The sequence below is a fragment of the Macaca mulatta genome, chromosome 12 (assembly GCF_049350105.2).
Source record: "Macaca mulatta isolate MMU2019108-1 chromosome 12, T2T-MMU8v2.0, whole genome shotgun sequence".
In the NCBI taxonomy this organism is placed as follows: domain Eukaryota; kingdom Metazoa; phylum Chordata; class Mammalia; order Primates; family Cercopithecidae; genus Macaca; species Macaca mulatta.
Genome location: NC_133417.1, coordinates 56,126,720 through 56,148,481, shown reverse-complemented (window position 1 = coordinate 56,148,481; position 21,762 = coordinate 56,126,720). Strand labels below are relative to the sequence as shown.

Genomic DNA, 21,762 nt, shown 5'->3' with positions numbered 1-21,762 from the left:
CCATGGAATACTATGCAGCCATAAAAAAGGATGAGGTCATGTCCTTTGTAGGGACGTGGATGAAGCTGGAAAGCATCTTTCTCAGCAAACTGTCACAAGGACAGAAAACCAAACACCCCATGTTCTCACTCACAGGTGGGAATTGAACATGAGATCACTTGGACACAGGAAGGGGAACACGACACACTGGGGCCTGTCATGGGGTGGGGGATGGGGGGAGGGATAGCATTAGGAGATATACCTAATGTAAATGACGAGTTAATGGGTGCAGCACACCAACATGGCACATGTATACATATGCATACATGTGCACATGTACCCTGGAACTTAAAGTATAATAAAAAATAATGTAAAAAAAAAAAAACAACACCTTAGTGGAGTCACGACTTGAACCCAGGTTTTCTATAGTGATGTGCTTGAGGGTCAGGGCTCTGGAGTCAGACTGTTGGCTTGGATGTGTTGGCTCGGATGTGTTGGCTCCTACAGTAACTATCTGGTTGAGGGATGGTGAGCATGTTATTTTTTTTGTCTGCCTGGTAAAGATTTGTAACCTCTCAGTTCCCGAGCCAGTGATGTTTGGGAAAGAAAAATATGGCATTAGTGTCAGTCTTATGTAGCAGGTTTTAGCTACTTAACCTCTCTTGGCCAGTGTTCTCATGCCTGTAATCCTAGCACTCTGGGAGGCTGAGGTGGGTGGATCACCAGGTCAGGAGTTCAAGACCAGCCTGGCCAAGATGTGAAACCCCATCTCTACTAAAAATAAAAAAATTAGCCAGGCGTGGGGGCAGGCGCCTGTAATCCCAGCTACTCGGGAGGCTGAGGCAGGAGAATTGCTTTAACCGGGAAGGTGTAGGTTGCAGTGAGCCGAGATCACATCACCGCACTCCAGCTTGGGTGACAGAGCGAGACCCTGTCTCAAAAAAAAAAAAAAAAAAAAGGAGCTATTTATTATGATGCTTACTTCATAGGCTGCGTGGTTGAGAGGATTAAATGAGGTAACAAATGGGCACACACTTGTGACTCTACCTCACACATAATATCTCCTCAATACATGTAAACTATGATTATTAATTTTTATTACCTGACTACATCTTATTCTCTATTACACCATACTAACTCAGATTCTTCAACTCAACACTATCAAAATGATGGATGAGCCTTCCATCTTCTTTGATAACAGTTCCTTGTATGACTTCAGTTATCTTTTCTTGTAAGCCAACTATAGATGTAAAGAATAAATCTCTATTGCTTATTTTTCATTATGTCCTAGAAATGAAAAAGGGGCTATATGTAAATAGCATTAAAGTAGATCCATATACAGATCTATTTTATATGGATACAGATCCACATAAAAATGGAATTTTGCTGTAATAATCATAGCTATTATATGGTATTTACTATGTTCCAGGTATAATTATAAATGTTTTACATAAAAATATTTAAAAACTTTTTGTTATAAAAAATTCCAAAACTATACAGGAGTGCCTGTGTATGTATAGTATATGAACCTCTGTATACTTACAATTCTTTTTTTTTTTTTTTGAGACAGGGTCTTGCTCTGTCACCCAGTCTGGAGTACAGTGTTGCCATCATGGCTCTGTACAGCCTCAACCTCCTGTGTCCAAGCGGTCCTCTCACCTCAGCGTCCCAAGTAGCTGGGACTTACTTGCAGGAGTCTACCACCATGCCCAGCTAATATTTGTAGGTTTTTTGACAATTCATTTTTAACTATTATCCACTCATAGACAATTTTGTCTATACCCTTGTACCCCAACTATCTCGATATCATAAACATTTTTCTCTAAGTAGTTCAATGTGCTTCTCAAAAACATAAAGACCTTTAAAGAAAGATATTCACAATACCAGTACTATGCATAAATACAGCCCTTATAAAAACTTTACGCATTAAGTAGTATTATTATCCCCATTTCATAGATGAAGAAACCAAGGCACAGATAAGTTAAGTAACTTGCCTAAGGTCACACAGCTACTAAGTGCCAGAGTTGGAATTTGAAACCAAGTAATCTGGCTAGTCTGTTTCTTTTCTTTTCTTTTTTTTTTTCTTTCTTTCGCACAAACACATTTATTAACCAAAGGGATGATCCTAATTAATGCAACACTTTTAAATAGTTGCATGTAAAATGTTTGTGATAAAGATAATGGAACACAGCAATGAAAAAAAAAAAGCAGTATGGAGATTTGCTCATTGAACTGAGCTTGTTCATTCTTGTAGTTAATTCCTGTCCAAAGTGATGATGGAATTTTTATTCAACTTTTTCATAGATCCGAGTACAGGTGACATTGTTCGTGACACAATCCACCACTGATCGCATCTTTCAATTTTCTTGTTACTGTGTTTTCCTTCCCATCCCACTCCTGATGCTGAACCAATGCACCATCTGCAAAGTTGCAGACAGTCTGAGTTTTTCTGCCATCAGCTGTGGTTTCTTCAAACTTCTCTCCCAGGGTGCAAGAAAACTGTTGTTTTCAAAGTGCTCTCAGTTTTTATGGTGAGGTTTTTGCCATCACAAGTGATGATACAGTCTGGTTTGGCCACTGCGCCCGTATTTTGCAAAGATATTCCCACTCCTAGTGTCTTCATGTATGCATCAAAGCCTTTGCTGTCCACCAGGCGCCATCTTCCTTCCAGCTAATGAACAATGGCTCCATCGTGCAGGGCTGCGGGGCTGCGGGGCTGCGGGGCTGCGGGGCTGCGGGGCTGCGGGGCTGCGGGGCTGCGGGGCTGCGGGGCTGCGGGGCTGCGGGGCTGCGGGGCTGCGGGGAGGTGTGGGCAGCCTGCTAGTTTGTGTTCTTAACCATTTTGAAATACCAGCTTCTCAAGTGAAAAAATAATGCAATACACAATTTCTTCTTAATGAATACAAGGTTTTTTGTTTGTTTGTTTTGAGACAGAGTCTTGCTCTGTGGCCCAGTCTGGAGTGCAGTGGCGCGGTCTCGGCCCACTGCAACCTCCGCCTCCCGGGTTGGAGTGATTCTCCAACCTCAGCCTCCCCGGTAGCTTGGACTACAGGCGTGCGCCACCATGCCTGGCTAATTTTTTTGTATTTTTAGTAAAGACGGGGGGGTCTCACAATGTTGGCCAGGCTGGTCTTGAACTCGTGGTCTCCTGTGATCCACCCACCTCAGCCTCCCAAAGTGCTGGGATTACAGGCATGAGCCACCACGCCCAGCTGAATACAAGGTTTTATCTTTCAGTATTTTTAATGTCCTAATTACAGAGGTGCCCTACCAGTGACCAAAATTCAATTTTGCCTTCTGCAGCTGCATGACCTTAGGTGTCAGACCTATCTGGCGCCTCTGTTTATTGCATGTGACTTTATGCTCATTACTTACCCTCTCTAAACCACAGCTCTTCTGTCTGTTATATGGTGATATAATAACACTACCTCATGCAGTATACTAGAGAGTTGTATATTTCTAAATGTTTCAGTGTTTCAGTATTTAAATGCTAACACATGGAAGTGTTTTTATTGAAACCTTTGAAAGGATATGATGTACTTGATTAGATCGAGTCTCTTGACTTGACTGGTTAGGCAGCAGTCTCTTGAATGGTCCAGAACTGCCTTGATAAAGACTCAGTGCAGCTGATTTAGAAATGCCTCTTAATTTACAGCTGGAAGGCTGTCAGCTTGTTAAACCAAAATAAATGTTATAATATGTCAGCTTATATGAACCAGGGAGCATCGTTTTTCAAGAAATGATGCCCCTCTCTTTGAGCTACTTTAAAGTCGTTTGTCAATATCCATCCTAAAAATACAGTGAAAATTCTTAAACACATATGCACATCTTTTGTTGCCTGGCTTCTTCCACACCAGCCTTCAGCTGGGATCTACGCTGTGAACAATAAGCTGGAGTGTGAAGAGTGTTAAGACCAGGGAGTGTAAAAGTGTGTGTGTGTATGTGTGTGTAGGGTCCATATGTGTGACTACCCTCTAAAATGAAATAACTTGTTTCTTAATCACCTTCTATTTTGCAATATATGTGCTATTCCTATGTACCAAAAATTTGAATAATCAAGGTTTTATGCACAAAATATTTTATGATATTTTTTCCTTTGCTGTGTATCATCTGATATTCAGAAACTACCTGATTCTGGATTCTCTTTATTTTTTTCTTTGTTCATATTAGTTCTTCCCAGGGTTTATATTGAACAATTCATCCTTGTCAAGGAAAAATCATGCTTTCCCAATATTATACTTAATGGTGTGTCCTGTTACTCTAACCCACGTGATTTATAGACCTTACACATTTTGACAACAACGGCATTCCCTTTAGTATTCCCACTAGGTAAGAATATCACCTTGTAACCTTGTTCTCTCCCCTTTCTCGTCTTTGTTAGGTAAAAATGAAAGGGTTATTTTGATTTACAAGCAGCAGCTGAGCTTGGCTCTCACCTTCAAGATATCCTTGCACAATGAAAAAAACAAATGTTATTTTGCTCTATAAACATTATATTTGAAATTTTTCTTCCCATATCTTTTAAATCATCTATTTGGCCTAAGGCTTCTTGCTACCCCTGGCTTTGGAATCCCTCCAAACCTAGCCTCACTTTATATGGGTTGTGGAGGATGCTGATTATTTGAAATTCTCCATTGAAATCAGATTTCTTGCCTCCAGCTGTATGTATATAGGGGAAATTAGGCTGCCTGTTTTTTCTAAAGTTGTGTCAAGGTAATAGCTTATGCTGTCTCATCAAACACTGGGCAGGGCTTCGGTGACATGTCAACCGTTTTGAATTTTGCATTAACAATCTCTGAATGAAATAAAAACTCTAAATTATATTCAGTTTAGGGAATTGGATCCTAAGTGTAAAGTTAGAAAATTGGAGATGGTTCGTTATTTGGATGAATTTGGTTTTGCTGTTAGCTGATGCTTCGTTTTGTCTATCAATCTGTCTATTGTTTTTTCCAATCACCTTTTTGAAGTGTACTTTTTATGCAAGAATAGGTATCTTTTAAAGTATAGAGTTCATCGAGTTTTGTATATATTTAGGTAACCACCACTCTAAGCAAGATATAGGACATTTCCATCCCCTCCAACTGTTCCTCATGCCAGTCTCAAAGTGACAAGGAAGAACGCCCATCAGAGACTGTCATTCTTAGGAGAAAACATATCCTTTAAACCCAGTTGTAACAGTGTGGTTTTCCTTTAACAAAAGCAACACTCACTGTAATGACTTTATTATAAGTAGACACACGCAGGCAGTCAATGTGCTCCTGCAATGACTGGCAGCTCAAAGAGGAGGAGGGGAAGAGACAGTGGAGGTGGGTGGATGGATGGTGGGCAGCAGTTTATTATAACCACAATCAGCTCAGGATGCTGGTATTGGCCTCAGAGGGACTTGGTTTCCTGTGGTGTTAGCAAAAGGGATAAATTATAGTCGACATCTGCAATGAAGGACAGCAAGATGACCTGGAGGGGAAAATGTCAGATGTGGTAGAGGTCAGAGAGCCTGGTTATTCAACAAATGCAGGTTTGGAGCAGGGATCAAAGGCAGCTGCCAGAGAGTAAAATGGTGTTAGAGGTGTGTTCTCAGTAATAAGTATACGGGTATACCTAATACTGGTCAAGATATTGAGCCGTCAATAAATCAAACAATTCTGCCTGGGCAAGGCAGACATAGGACTTCATGGTGGTGGATATAGTGGATGATAGGATGAAACAAAGGCAAGGAAGCTGCTGATTTCAATTAAACAGGGTTTATTTTTGATGAGATAGGTCTGAATTCTTTTCCCACCACATCTCTGTGGGCGTTTGATATTGTTCAGACAGCTCAATTAGAGGATTTTGATGCCTTTAGTGGCTCAATCAATCATCTGTAGTAAGGCTTGGATTGCTTGCATGCTGTAATGTGCCGGTGAAGATGGCAGTTAGCTCTTTCATTATAAGAATGGTAGGACTGCAGCAGGGGAAACACTCAAGCTAGTTCTGATTTAAATTGTCTACACATGATCCGATCTGAAAAGAATAGTTTGGAAGACAAATAAGAAAAAAGTCTCAGTTTTGCCCATGTGCCAGGCTCTATTTATTTTTTAATTATACCATTTATGCTACATTATCTAAATTGAAATACTTGCAACTTGGTCCATAAGACATCTAACAAGTAAGGACTTCTCTGGAGAGTAGATTCAGGATAGTTAAAATAGATTCTTCCAGTGGATACTGTGGTCAAATTTCACAGTTCAGATTAATTTTCCAAAGCAAGAGGATTTTGGTGATGCCAGGACATACGGCAAAGCCTCCAGCAGTAGTGGTACATTGGTGTTTTGGTGTTTTCTGCCATCCTGACAAGGAAAAATGCCAGCAATTTAGTTAATCCTACCGGCTCTCCATGGAATGCCTGAATTTCCATTTGAGAGAGTCACCGTGTCTCACCAGAATTCAATCCATTAAGTTTTATTTGTGGAGTTTCTCCTAACCTCCTCATAGAGTGAGATGCACCTTTTACAGCGCACTAAAATATCTTATCCATTCCTTGCCATATGACTGCTTCTTCCTATTTAAATAAAATAAATAATTCTTAAATATGCATGTATTCTTTGCATAGACATGTGCTTGAATTACCAACTGTTTGTTGTGGTTTTTGTTAGTTCGCAACAAATCAGTGTGTTCCATGGTTATATTTCTCCTATGACAAGCCTGTTAGTTCACTTTTAGTACATGCTAATTCTCCTGAGACTAGCATCCTCAACTCATTTCCTTGGAGACAGTAAGAAAACCCCAAATGTATCAGGATCAGAAGATAGTACTACTCAGGAAATTTTACTTACGATTTTTTACAAGTATATTCTGATTAAGCAAAAAAGCACATACAATCTCCCTCTCTAATTCTCCAAATCGCCTTTTAAATACAGCCCCCTCTCTTTTCCGTAACCTTTGCAGGAACTAGTTTTCTTCTCTCTCAATTATGTTTTCATTCTTTAAATGTGGTTGGATAACAATGACTTTAACTTTCCATCTTACAGCTATTAAAGACCTTGACCTGTTGGTCCCAATAAAAGAGTTATGAACCATGCCCTGCTAAATGACTTCACTCCCCGTCTCTCCCTTCACCCAGATAAATTCCCTTGGTGGGTGATAAAACACTGGATTGAAACGGACACGTTTGGTCTCTGTTAAAGCTATTTATGGTGATTTCTCTACTGCGAGCGTTATACTTAGGGCAACCAGATGCTCTTCTTTTGGGGTCCACCTCGTAACATGTTCTCTCAATATGCGAGAACTCCTTTGGGGCCAGGAAATGATCTCCTGTCCACGAGAGCAGTTGCATAACAGCTTCATCCAGGAGAAGCAGTGCATATAGAGAAGAAAAATAGCACAAAATGGAAAAGCACATTCAGTTTTTTAAAGAAAGCATTTAAAAAATCCCATTTGATTTCTCTTTGTCCACATTCTTAGCTCCTTGTAGTGAGGTACTTTAGAAATGGGCTGGCAGTTGTGCAGAGGGCGTGAATGATTTTTCACTGTTTGCTCTTTTGTTTCTGAAAGATTACAAACTGGGTGAGCCATCTAAAGATTCAGGTAAACAGACGTAGATGTCAGAGTTTATTCTGAGACCCTGAATTCTCAGTTTTTCTGATAAATACATTGTTGCATTTTTCTCCTTTCATCCTCTTGATGATTATTACACCAGTTAAAGACATTTAAAATGAATCCTCCACCCCTAGTCTTCTCTGAGAGCAGCATTAGGCTTTTATGCTGCTGTGGCTACATAAATATTAATATCTGTTTGAAGAAGATGTTTTTAAAGAACAGAGTATTTTTAAAAATAGATTTAATTTTTTAGTGTAGTTTTAGGTTCACAGCAAAACTGAGCAGAAGGAACAGAGATATTCTACGTATCCCCTGTCCCCACAACACATGTAGCCTTCTCCATCATAATCCCTGCCACTGAAGTGGTACATTTGTCACAACTGATGAGCCTGCATTGATGCGTCATTATCACCCAGAGTCCCCAGTTACATTAGGGCTCACTCTTGGTGGTGTACCTTCCATGGGTTTGGAGAAACGTCAATAAAATGTATTCTCCACTGTCATTAGGACAGTGTTTTGTTTTTTTTTTTTTTTGAGATGGAGTCTCGCTCTGTCACCCAGGCTGGAGTGCAGTGGCGTGATCTCAGCTCACTGCAAGCTCCGCCTCCTGGGTTCACACCATTCTCCTGTCTCAGCCTCCTGAGTAGCTGGGACTACAGGCGCCCTCCACAAAGCCCGGCTAATTTTTTTTTTTTTTGTATTTTTAGTAGAGACGGGGTTTCACCGTGTTAGCCAGGATGGTCTCAATCTCCTGACCTCATGATTTGCCTGCCTCGGCCTCCCAAAGTGCTGGGATTACAGGTGTGAGGCACCACGCCAAGCGAGACAGAATTTCACACTTGTCACCCAGGCTGGAGTGCAGTGGCACAATCTCAGTTCACTGCAACCTCTGCCTCCTGGGTTCAAGTGATTCTCCTGCCTCAGCCTCCTGAGTAGCCGGGATTACAGGCACCTGCCACCATGCCCGGCTAATTTTTTAATTTTTAATAGAGACAGGGGGTTTCACTATGTTGGCCAGGCTGGTCTCAAACTCCTGACCTCAGGTGATCCACCTACCTCTCCCTCCGAAAATGCTGGGATTACAGGCGTGAGCCACCGTGCCCAGCTGTGTCTCTGAGAATTCTGCAATCAATGAATTCCCAATTCTCTGTGAATGGGAGGAAGAGCCCACCTCACAGAAGCTGGTGTACGTAGCAAAAATGGTCTAGAAAGGTGGATCAACAGCACCCAGACACACGACAGGTAATTAAGTTTGTCCCATAACTGCATCATCCAGAACAGGTGGATTTCTCTTCCAGAAGAGTGACTGCAAAAAAAAGAAAAACAACTGGTTTCCTATCTGATGCAACCGGACCCAGCTAATCTACTGACAGCTAAAAGTGGAGAGTCACAAAAAAGGATGCATAATAATGTACGCGTTACATTTACGTGTACTTTAAAGCACGCATATGCATATTGACTCTTCAATATGATGAGGTATGTTCAGGGCATTCTCTAAGTATTGTTGTGCTGATTGGAATACCTTTATTTCTTTGTTGCATAAACTGTGTACATAACGCATCTTCCATAATTGCCAGTGTCAGTGTCTTTAAATGGAGAACTTTAAGAATCAGAACGAGAATGTGAATTGAGAATTGAAAGTCCTTTGAAAAGTATTCTGAGGATAGAATCTTTCTTTACTTTTGTGACTTTACAGTTGGACAGTTGTAAGCTTCCTAATTCCTCAGCAGTTTTAGTTACTTGCCTCTATTGTATCTTTTCAAAATAATAAATTTAAAAAATTAGTATTTAATTGGCTTTCCCCATATTTTATTCAATTATGAATTTGCAATAACAAGTACAATGGTCCTAACGAGGTTTCAGAACAAACACAACTGATTCTTAATAAGAATATAACTCCATGGGTGGGAGCAGACACGCAGATACACACTACAGAGAAGCAGCCAATTAACTACGCGTGAAAAAAGGTTTTGGAGTTTTAGCACCAGCTTTGCCTTGGGTGGCCTGCAAAACTGTGGTATTATTAATGATCTACGCTGTGTGACTACGGAAAACAACATGTAAGGCTTTCATTGAGCAATGATGTGTAGCTCCTACTTTTAGTATAAATTTGTTACAAGTGAATGTAAAGTACAGCACTTACTTAAGTTGGCTCGACAACTCAAAAGGAATTTGTTTCTTTTTGCTGAGAAAAACAGAATAGCTCTCACCTGTAATCCTAGCACTTTGGGAGGCCAAGGCAGGGGAGATCACTTGAAGCCATGAGTTCGAGATCAACCTGAGCAACATAGTGAGAACACTTCTCTCCAAAAAAAAAAAAAAAAAAAAAAGTTAGCTGGGTATGGTGTCACGCACCTACAGTCTCAGCTACTTGGGAGGCTGAGGTGGGTGGATCACTAGAGTCCAGGACTTTTACACTACAGTGAGCTACGATTGCACCACTGCATTCCAGCCTGAGCAACAGAGTGAGACCCTGTCTCTAAAAAAAAATGTACATGACTTGGAGTCAGAAAACCTGGGTCCAAGTCTCTACTCTTCTACTCACTAGCTGGGTGAGCTTGGGCTTCACTTGAACACCATCTCAATGTGCCCATCTGGGTGTCTGAAAGTTGTATCCTGAGTAAAGCTTTACACTCACCTTTACATGGGGGGTCCAAAGCCATCACTATTATGAGAGGAGAATTTGAGGAAAAGCATCAGTTCTGCAGGAAATTTACTGGGTTAGTCAGGGCTGTAAGTTAGAAATAATAGACGTCAACTCTCAGTGACTAAACAGAAAAAGAGTTTGTCAAAACGATATAGAGTAACTTACGGAATTTTTGGGAGGGTTGCAGTGCCAAACCAGAGGTAATCAACATCCCAAACCCTGAATCAGAACTGGTTTTCAGCTGCCACCGAGACATAGATGCAAACATTTGTACCACTGTGCACCAGAGAATCATTTTTAGCCCAACCAAAGCTGACAAACACTCCCCACCCGCACCGCCCCCAATTCTTGTGTCAAGGACTCAACCTTGTAGCCACTGCCCTCTGCTGCCACTTCATGATAGAGATGGGGGGAGAGAGAGAGAGAGGGAGAGAGAAAATCTCGCCATTTTTTCCTAACTCCAGTGTGGATGGGTCTTTTTTTGCTGAAACCTTGGTTACAAATTTGATTCTGGCTGTAAATAATGCTAGGAGAGCGAGTACCGATCATTTATTTTCAGCTTGGAGAGCAAGTTCTTTAGATAAGAATGCACCAAACATAGAAGCAGCCAAAATGAATGTCAGATATCCACCTAGGCAGAAAACAGCCATGCTGAAACCACCATGCGTAGGAAGGCTGAGAGATTTGTGCCTAAGTGAATAGAAAGTGTTCAGAAAGGAGAATCAAGAAAACTTCTTTCCTCACTTTGGAAGGAGGCAACCCACAGAATCACCCAAAGCTGGAGGGAATTCAATCGTGGTGATAGTTGGGAATTGCAGCTTTACATCTGTTCTCAAGGTAAGGAGAACAATTGAGATGGCCACCCCTTTAAGGGTGATGAATGGACACTTCTATCTGCCTACCGGAATGGAAATCGGAGTAGGATGTATCCCTAATGGGATAATGGAACAGTGCTACTGTGCTTTAATTTCCCAATTTTAGTAGGATTTAGGCAGCTGTGATTAACCTGACAAATCAAGGAGAGGATAGTGCGAAGGGATCCAAACAGCTGAGCCAACCTGGCACTCCTTCCTCCTGCATCCTTGAGGGCCTCATCAGACAAGACTCTTGGTATAGATTCTCTGTCAGGCTTCCAAGGCTAGGTCCCCACGGTGCTGAATGCTGAAGTCAGGGCCAAGATTCTCTTGGCTGTAGTTCTCTTGTGTGCCCATGGAGGCTGTCTCTAATCCTATTTTGGAATGGGATGCAGTCAGGAAGATCTCATTCAGAGATAATCAGCCAGCAGTTATCACACCCAAGGTGGCCTTTGGATTATGAGGCATTTATATATTTAGCAAATATTTATTGAACACCACAGGGCTTGAGATACAGGACTAGGTATTGCGATTAGAGAGGCACACACAGCCTTGGACTCAGGAAGATTAAAGGAAGAGACTAACGCATTACCTGGAACGCTGAACTGCAAGGGACTCCTTTATATGTTAGTGTAAAAAGGAAATGTTTCTGTTTGCATCTTGGACTGCCCTGGACTGTGAAAATCCCCCTCCTCAGGGAGCTGGTTGTGTTTGTGAGTGAGCTGATGAGCACCGAGCCTGGTTAGCATCATTGATTACGAGGGTAGTTGAGGCTCGTAAGCCTTAGCTTAACCTTTTGGAACCAGCTGCAGCCAAATCCCAAATCTCAGGGTGCGAGTGCCAGATCTATTTGGGACAGCCTGGTTGGGAGTCTTTTAGTTGCCAATTTAAGGTTAAAATAATACTCCTTATGTTTCAACTTCTGCCAGGCTGAGTCCTTTGTGGCTTATTTTGCATTGTTTAAGCACATGGAGAAATGAGCTCAGGTGGTCAAAAGAATTCTAATGAAGTTGAGTTTCTACTTCAATTGTTTTGTATCTGAGACTCTCCCCTAAAGAGAGGAACTGTTTTCCCTGGGTCCTGCCAGCTCTTTTATTGTAAAAGTGAGAAAGTCCATCCCGTGGCTTTCTACTCTGAGAAACAAAAGATCTGATGCTCATTGAGATTGATCTTAGGCACAGGCCTTGGGATGTGGAACAGAGCTTTCCTTTTACAGTGGAAATTTCTGAGCAAGAATTTTGGGGACTTTGATGAAGGTCCAGGCACTTCGTGGGCGGAGTATGAATATGCAGTGCTATAGGTGATGAAACTCAGTTTCTTGGTGTTTGTAAGCAACAGCTAACCCTCCTCTAGTGCTTATCTCTCAAGCACAGTTCTCAGTTTGTACATATATTTGAAATCTATGACAAATTCTATAAGTTTGACACTGTTATCATCATGCTCATATTCAGGTGGAAAGGCTAAGGTCCAGAAGCTAAGCGCCTGCCTGAGTTTCCTACAGGTAAGTGGAAAAGAGGGGCCAACCCCAGAGCTTGAGCCTTTTGCTGCTATGCCACACTGGGTTTGAAGGGTAGTTTTCTTGAGAATGGAGGAGACACAGTGATTGGACAATGACGCTCTGCTGCCATAGGCCAGGAATTCTGTCTCATTATGACCCAGGCACATCACCTTGTGGTTTCTTTATGCAGAGATCAGCTTCCCTGATGTAGTGGGAGAAGAAATGGACATAAGAGGAACAAGGTCCAGTGTGTCATCCCCCTTCTTACTCTGATCATTCTCACATTCGTCTCTAAGTTTCTTGAGGTTAGTGGTGATGTCTTATTCAGTGTCATAACCTTTTATTAGACAGGCGATACCTTAGCATGCAATGTGTTAAGGGAATGACTGAAACACTCTTCGTGGAGTTCTGGCTACCTGTGGGTGGGCCTGCGGGCTGCTTTAGGAATATTTGATGAAAATACTTTTATTCGCAGATATGTTCACAAATCTCTAGCACTTTGGGCATCACTGGTGCTAGCATATTTCATGCTAATGATTTGGTGGGATTTGCAGCTCTTTCTGAAGAAGAAAAGGATGCTTGCCTACTTTATTTAGGAAGCAGTCTGGTGATCTTGTGTCTAGGTTGAAGACTCCCAGAACAGTCCTGATGTCCTTTATTGTAGTGAGAGCAGAGGTCTGACAGGGTGAAATATCCAACTGTAGCAGTAGAGCATACAGTGGTAAATGAAATCTCTCCGCTCTCTTTCCTAATTGAATGCCAGTTTTAGTGGGAGAGGGGCGGTCACATATCCACCTAAAAATGATCACCCTTCTGAACAACTAGCAGTGGTCATTTTTCATGGTGCCAGCCAGAGAGATTTGAATTGAGGATTTCATGGCAAGCTTTTGAGTTTCAGATATAAGTACTCTTCCTCCTTATTTTATTACTTTCCTTCTGAAATAATGATTGGAGTCTGGGGATGCTGCAACCGTTTTGTTACAATGAGGCAACAATCAAGTAACCAAATCCAACATTCACCAGAAGGCAGAGTAGAATGCAAGAGTCTGGGTCCTTGACCACATATTTGAAAAGCTGCAGTAGCTCTGGAGGGTTTCAATTCAGATTTCTTTTTATGTGGAAAAATAAACATTTAGGTCAGAGCTTCTGTAAATCAAGTTTTTTGTTATAGATGAATGTAATTCTTACTGATCTAGATTGGCATCTTTAGTCCTTGAAATTAGTAAAATGTTGAAGACTGAAGTAGAAGCTAGTAATAATCATTATACAATGTGCGGAAATAACCAGCCAAAGTAGCACATTTAAGAGACCTATTGCAAACATGTGTTTTAAACGAGAGAATAGCATGTTTCCAAATAATTGCACCAGGAAGGCTTTAATCTAAAGCACAAGTAGTATACACTAAGTTTTTGAGAATTATGACATGAAATAAAGATGTCTCATAGTTGACTGACTGATGAAGAATATTTAATCTGGAGAGTAAAACATTTGTGAATCCACCACTGTTCAGGGGAGGATGGACTTTAGTTTTAAACACCAATATGAATTATGCAGACAAAAATACACATAAATGGATAAAAATACAATTTATCTAGTTCCTTCCAGTTGTGGGCTTGGGATCAGCAGCATAGCCTCACTTGGGAATTTGTAGAAATGCAAATTATTTTGTCCCATTACAGACCTACTGACTTGGAAATGCTAGGAGTTGTGTTTTAACAAGCTCTCTAGGTGATTTTGATGCGAGTTAAAGATTGAGAATCATTGCTTCAGATTCATTTTCATGCTTTAGATTAATTTCCATATGTTAGACTAACCAAGACTCTTGCCCCCCACCCACCAAATTGTAGGGTGGCACACATCGTTCTGATTTGTAACTTGACTTCCTGGTGATCACCTCCAGAGGGAATATCCCGTGATGGTAAATTAAGAAGCTGGCATTCTGCATTTCGAATCAATGTCGTGTAAGATGTAGTCCCTTCCTCCCAAGGGCCCTAGGTGAACCACTCATATCATGTTCCTAAATTTGAGTTAATTCTTTTACCAAGGGAAGCCTCATTCTGAAGCATTGGACCTCTCTTTATTCATTTCTCCTACAATAAGAGCATTCCAAATCATAATAAAGTTTAGTTTTTTTTTTAATTTAAAAAGACTTTCCAAAGCTAAAAAAATCAGATTTGCCACCAATAATCCAGAATGTAAACAGTCCAGCATCAGCTAATTAGCTATTTGTTTTCTTTGACACAGAGTCTTGCTTTCTTGCCCAGGCTAGAGTACAGTGGCACGAACTCAGCTCACTACAACCTCTGCCTCCCGGGTTCAAGTGATTCTCCTTCCTCAGCCTCCTGAGTAGCTGGGATTACAGGTGCGCGCTTCTATGCCTGACTAATTTTTGTATTTTTAGTAGAGATGGCGTTTCACCATGTTGGCCAGGCTGGTCTTGAACTCCTGACCTCAAGTGATCCCCCCACCTCAGCCTCCTAGAGTGCTGGGATCACAGGCATAGCCACCACGCCCGGCTAGCTAATTAGCTATTGACAATACGTAGATAAGATGGAGAATATGGCAAATATATTTTTCTGGCTAGCTAAGATGATTTGCTGGTTTAAACACTTTAGAATAAAGTTTAGCTGTACAACTAAACTCAACATACATTAATAAAAAGGTTAATAATATATAGGGGGCTTTGTTTGTTTACCTGTTTATACTAAAAGCTATCAAAATTAATGACTTATTTTTTTCCTCATAAAATATCTTGAAAATCAAATATATTTACCTCTAAGTCTGATTTGATTTATTCTGGCAGGGAATGTCCTAAATCTTCCCTGCTTTATGACTACATTGTAACTGTTGTCCCTGAAGACGAAAGCAGGTGCATGCAAGAGAGAATTTGAGGGCTGAGCACAGTGGTTCATGGTGGTTCATCCCAGCACTTTGGGAGGTCAAGGCGGGCGGATCACCTGAGGTCAGGAGTTTGAGACCAGCCTGGCCAACATGGTGAAACCCCCATCTCCACTAATAATATAAAAATTAGCCGGGTATGGTGGCATGCTCCTGTAATCCCAGCTACTCGGGAGGCTGAGGCAGGAGAATCACTTGAACCCCGGGGGGGCAGAGGTTGCAGTGAGCCGAGATTGCACCACTGCACTCCAGCCTGGGCGACGGAGGGAGACTCCATTTCAAAAGAAAAAAAGAAGAATTTGAGGATGGTACAGCTTCCGTTAGAAAAGAACTAATGCTTGAGTGGGAAACATGTTCAGTAGAGGTTGGGCCACCTTTTGTTTAAGACGTTTGACTTTCGTAAGTAAAATTAATTTCTGATTTTATCATTTTTTTTTTCTGGTATATGTTTTTACCAGAAAACAGATGCATGTATGTTAGTGTGGTGAGATGTGTGGAAATAACAGGACTCAGCTAAAAATAGAGTGTAGTGAATGCTAATTAAATATACAATGAACCCTTATTGTAACATGATCTGCTATAACAATGTATTTAAAAGAGCACAAGTCCACCTGGATCTGTTTAACAGTGATGTAGCTACTGATACATTAGTAAACTCTTTTTTAAAAAGTCACAACACAGAGATAAAGAATAAAACAGTGATTACCAGGAGCGGGAGAGAGAGATACAGGTCAGAGGACACAAAGGATGAACAAGTCTAGAGATCTAATATGCAACATGAAGACTGTACTGAATAATATCGTACTGTACTTGGGATTTTTGCCAAAAGAATAGATTTTTTTTTTTTTTTTTTTTTTTTTTTTAGACGGAGTCTTGCTCTGCCGCCCAGACTGGGGTGCAGTGGCCGGATCTCAGCTCACTGCAAGCTCCGCCTCCCAGGTTTACGCCATTCTCCTGCCTCAGCCTCCCGAGTAGCTGGGACTACAGGCGCCCGCCACCTCACCAGGCTACTTTTTTGTATTTTTTAGTAGAGACGGGGTTTCACCGTATTAGCCAGGATGGTCTCGATCTCCTGACCTCGTGATCCGCCCGTCTCGGCCTCCCAAAGTGCTGGGATTACAGGCTTGAGCCACCGCGCCCGGCCAAGAATAGATTTTAGGTGCTCTTGCCACAAAGAAAAAATTGATAACTATGTGTGATGATGGACATGTTAAATTTACTTGGCTATAGTGACTTTTCACTGTCCATATGTACAGTTATGTGCTGCATAACCATGTTTCAGGTAACAATGGACTACATACACAAAGTAGGCCTCATAAGATTATAGGCCAGGCGTGGTGGCTCACACCTGTAATCCTAGCACTTTGGGAGGCAGAGGTGGGCAGATCACAAGGTCAAAAGATTGAGACCACCCTGGCCAGCATGGTGAAACCCTGTCTCTACTGAAAATACAAAAATTAGCTGGGCTTGGTGGTACATACCTGTAGTCCCAGCTACTCAGGAGGCTGAGGCAGGAGAATCGTTTGAACCTGGGAGGCGGAGGTTGCAGTGAGCCAAGGTCGCTCCACTGCACTCTAGCCTGGCAACAGAGCGAGACTGTCTAAAAAAAAATAAAGATTATAATAGAGCAGAAAAATTCCTATCACCTAGTGAAGTCTGGTCCATGGTAATATTGTAGAGCAACAATTACTCATGTGCTTGTGCTGTAAACGAGCTGGTGTAAACAAACCTACTGTGCTGCCAGTTGTACAAACATAGAACACGTATAATCATGTACATACAGAATACTTAATAATGACAATAAATGACGATGTCACTGATGTATGTATTAACTACACTATACTTTTTATGTTAATTTTAGAGTGTCCTTCTTCTAGTTATAAAAAAACCAGTTAACTGTAAACAGCTTCAGTTCTATGCATGTTATTGCCACTAAAGACCTTCCAGTGGGACAAGATGTGGCAGTGGAAGACAGTGATATTGATGATCCTGACCCTGTGTGGGCTTAGGCTAACATGTGTGCTTATGTTTTCATTTTTAATAAGAAAGTTTAAAAAGTAAAAAAAGAATTGAAAATGTTAAAAACAGAAAAAAGCTCATAGAATGAGGAAAGAAACAAGAAAATATTTTTGTACAGTCGTATGAAGTGTGTTTTAAACTAAGTGTTACTACAAAAGAGTAAAAAATTTCAAAAAACTGTAACAGTTTATAAAGTAAAAAAGTTACAGTAAGCTAACATTAATATATTATTGAAGAAAAAATTTTAAAAAATAAATTTAGTGTAGCCTAAGTATACAGTGTGCATAAAGTCTATAGTAGTGGACAGTAATGTCCTAGGCCTTCTCATCACTCACCACTCACTCACTGACTCACCCGTAGCAACCTCCGGTCTGCAAGCTCCATTCGCGGTAAGTACCACATACAGGTGTACCATTTTTTATTTATGCCATTTTTTTTACTGTACCTTTTCTGTGTTTGGATATGTTTAGATACCACATACTTACCGCTGTGTTACAATTGCCTACAGTATTCAGTGCAGTAACATGCTGTACAGGTTTGTAGCTTAGGAGCAATAGGCTATGCCATATAGCTGGGTGTGTAATGGGCTGTACCATCTAAGTTTGGGTAAGTGCACTCTGTGGTGTTCACACAGTGATGAAATTGCCTACCAACATGTTTCTCAGAACATATCCCTGTTGTTAGCGACACATAGCGGTGTGTATATCAAAACAAATTATACACCTGAAATATGTAAAATACAATAAAACGTTCATTTTACCCTGTTTCTTGGGGTCTGGAATGCTATCATTTTATTGAGGATTCAAAGTGTTTATGCCAGATCATAATAGTCTATGTCCTAAATGGCGGACTGATGTTCAGTAGGCAGGTGCCAGTAGGGACATGGATGCCCCTTCAATTCCCATCATTAAATATTTTAACTATCAATCTTGAATAAGCACAACTTTGAATAGTGTAGCTGGGAAAGCATGGCTAAGAAAAGAATAGTGTAGCTGGGAAAGCGTGGCTAAGAAAAGAATAGTGTAGCTGGGAAAGCATGGCTGAGAGTAATTGCTCCAGCTTGTCCTGGGATCTGGAAATATTTTCACTGTTGGACATACCTAGATAGGACACAGCATTTAGATTCTATGCCGGGAGTCCGGATTATACAAAAAAGAAGGCTTGGGGTAGGGAGGAGAGAAAAACATTAAGTGAGTGAAGGTGGACTAAAGATTCAATTTAGAAAATACTAGGGCAGAGTGAAGGGAAGCAGGCAGGGATGTTCATGGTACCAAGAAAACTCCAATGGGCCATCTGATGGGCTCCGATTTTACCCATCTAGGCCAGATGTGCCACCTGTATATATTCCCATTTTCATTTGTCTGTCTTTATTGCTATGCCTTCTATTTTATAGAGACCTTCTGTTGTTGGTGATAGAAGGTTTTAAATCTAGTAATGAAACCATCCAGCTGTAAAAGTGTTTATGCCATAGGATTCGGTTCCAGGCAAGTTGACTTTGGAGCTCAGGGGTAAAGGTACTTCTAGTCTACATCTTTTGTACTTAGGAAAATAAATACACCAAGAAGACAAGCCTGGGGCAGTGATTTACTCAACCTCTACAGACTTCTGCATAAAATGAAGATGCCTCAACTGGTTTGCCAGACAAGGAGGCTCCACTCCATATCAACCATGGTATTGCTCTTTGAGCTATCCTGAATTATGCTGATAGTTTTTCCTCTGGGATCTCTCATCATTTGAAAACCAAAGAATGGCCTAATCTCTTATTTGCCAGAGTTCAATGAAAACACCACAGTTCTGTTTTTATCTTGTATAGAGCAAGATCAGCTTTCTGAGTGAAAAATTCAGATTCATAATACTAATGAAGTTATCCTGTGGGTTTCAAACTGTGATCGACAAGGCTTCCCAGGGATGGCATTAGGGAATAAGGGGAACCTCAATCTGGGAGTCTGGGGTGGGAGTTGGGACTTGCCCCTGTTTTCTCTGGAGAAACTCTGTCTCTATTTGCATTATAATTCAATTTCCAATACGATTTTGCTTGATGGCTGTTTTTATGCTTAAAATAAAGCGTGAAAATCTTGATGTGATGGCTATTTGCTTTACAAAAGGATTTCTAGGGCATGCAAAGTGATTCAAATAAAGGCTCCTGGAACCACTGCTTTCTCCAGATGCTTGGATAGTTTTGTGGGTGGCTGGGCATTTCCTCTCACCATTCCCCCCGAACCACCATTGTTTTTTTCCTAAAAAGCTCTGCTCCATAGAGATCCACATAATTTAGCCAACTTGGGTCCTCTCTGCAAGGCGGACACAGAAGTCTGTGACTTTGGTTTCCCAGGGGTCCATGCACTTCATGTCCTTTATGAGTCTGTTGGCTCCCAGCACATCAGAAGACTTAACTAGACAGAAGATGGAGAGCCCAAGTGAGATGCCCTCAGGCCCTAGCTTCAACCCTTCTGGGACATGCACACACACATGCACATGTGTAAACAATAAACATTAGCTCTGTTGGATCTGTACCATATTTTCTCCCTGTTGAGTTTATCTCTCTTCAGCTCCCACTTTCTAACTTGTACACATGGCATTACAATGGTTGTTATTACTGCTACATATAGATTTAACTAAAGAGATTGATAAGTTTCTTTCTTCCTACAGGTCTGATATAGCTTGGATTTTGTCCAAATCTCATGTAGAAATGTAACCCCCAATGTTGGAGATGGGGCCTGTTGGGAGGTGATTGGATCATGGGGGCTGATTTCTCATGAATGGTTTAGTACCTCCTCGTGATAGTGAGTAGGTTCTCGCGAGCTCTGGTTGCTTAAAAGTGTGGGGCACCTCCCGCCTCGCTCTCTTTCTTCTGCCCCCACCATGTGAAACATCTGTTCCCGCTTTACCTTCTGTCACGATTGGAAGCTTCCAAATGACCCGGTTTTAGGTATTTCTTTATAGCAACGCAAAAATGGCCTAATGCAAAGACTTGTAAATGATTCCCTCTATACATGACCTTGTAGATGCCATTTCTAAAGCTCTTACTCCTTCCCACTCTTATTTTGAAGCGTGTTGATCTCCAGGCCTTTTCTCAGAAAGAACTACTCTACTCCTGACTGCCTGCTGCCCTTGTGCCCTTGCAGTGGGCAGCTATGGTGTGATTACTTAAATTCTGCTGTCTTCCCACTGCCTGGGGTTGTCCATTCTCCACGTGTGAATTCTATGTGCCAGAAAGCACAGCTTCGGCTCTCCAGGAATTTGTCCTTGACTGTTATCTTATCTCAGTGCCTCCTGATACTGCCGATACAGCCAACTGTCTGGAGAGTTTTTACAAATACCAAGGCCTAGTCTCTCACTTCTAAGAGTTCTTATTTAACTGGAGGGGTGGGCCCAGGCCTCTATAGTTCATAAAAGCTCCCCAGGTGATTCAAACATACATCCAGACCAAAGAATCACTGCCTTCTAGTTAGCAGGGCTTTTAGGTGATAGTCACCCAAGTCTTGTCAGCTGAGGCCTCCCCAGGTCTCCAGCGCTGGATAAGAACATTCTCCAGGTGTTTCCCCCATTCTAGCAGTATCAGCATCACCTAAGAATTTGCTAAAAATACAGATTCCCCAGCCTGCTCCAGACCTACTAAAGGAGAAACTCTGGGGGTGGGGCCCAGCGATCTGCTTTAACAAGCACTCCACGTGATTCTGATGGAGGTTGCAGCTTAAGAACCACTGCTCAAACCCACCGTTTCCATGGCTTGATGATAATCAAGGCATCTCCTAGATTTCCACACATTCTCTGGATCTCTTCTCACTAAGTCCTCTGCTCCAGGTCCTTGTGGCTGACTGGCAGCACGTTGACTTTGGTGGAAGTCTCTACACCCCTCCAAAGAATCCACTCACCCAGAAAGCCTTTGTGGACACACAGACTTTAAGAAGATATGTGGAGGAGTGGTGAGGAGGTGTTCATATCACAAACCCGGAAGAAACAAGGTAACAAGGGTCTGTTAGAAATCCCTGTTCTCTCTTTTCAACTGTAGTATCCTTGGGTCTGTTCTTCTGAACCTTGCAACGTGCACCACTGGGCTTCTTCCCTTCTTGTGAGCTGCTTTGGATTTTCAGAAAATCATCCTTCTGTTGTGTTGATCTCTCATCAGTGTCTACTTGCCAACTTGCATTCAAATGGTTTTGAACAACTTTTGTTGAACGAAAGCTTGCCCTTTAATTGCATCTACCCTGTCAGACAGCAGTTATAGATCACCCTTTTTTTTCTTTTTTCTTTTTTTTTGGCTGCTTAACCCAAAGCCAAGTGGACTAAGG

At 41.5% G+C, this 21,762-nt stretch overlaps 1 pseudogene; it reads right to left on the bottom strand.

The window, feature by feature from the left end:
* Nucleotides 1-2,264: 2,264 nt before the first annotated feature.
* LOC695360 (fatty acid-binding protein 5 pseudogene) lies at nt 2,265-17,854 on the bottom strand (annotated as a pseudogene).
* Between the last annotated feature and the right edge of the window lie 3,908 nt (nt 17,855-21,762).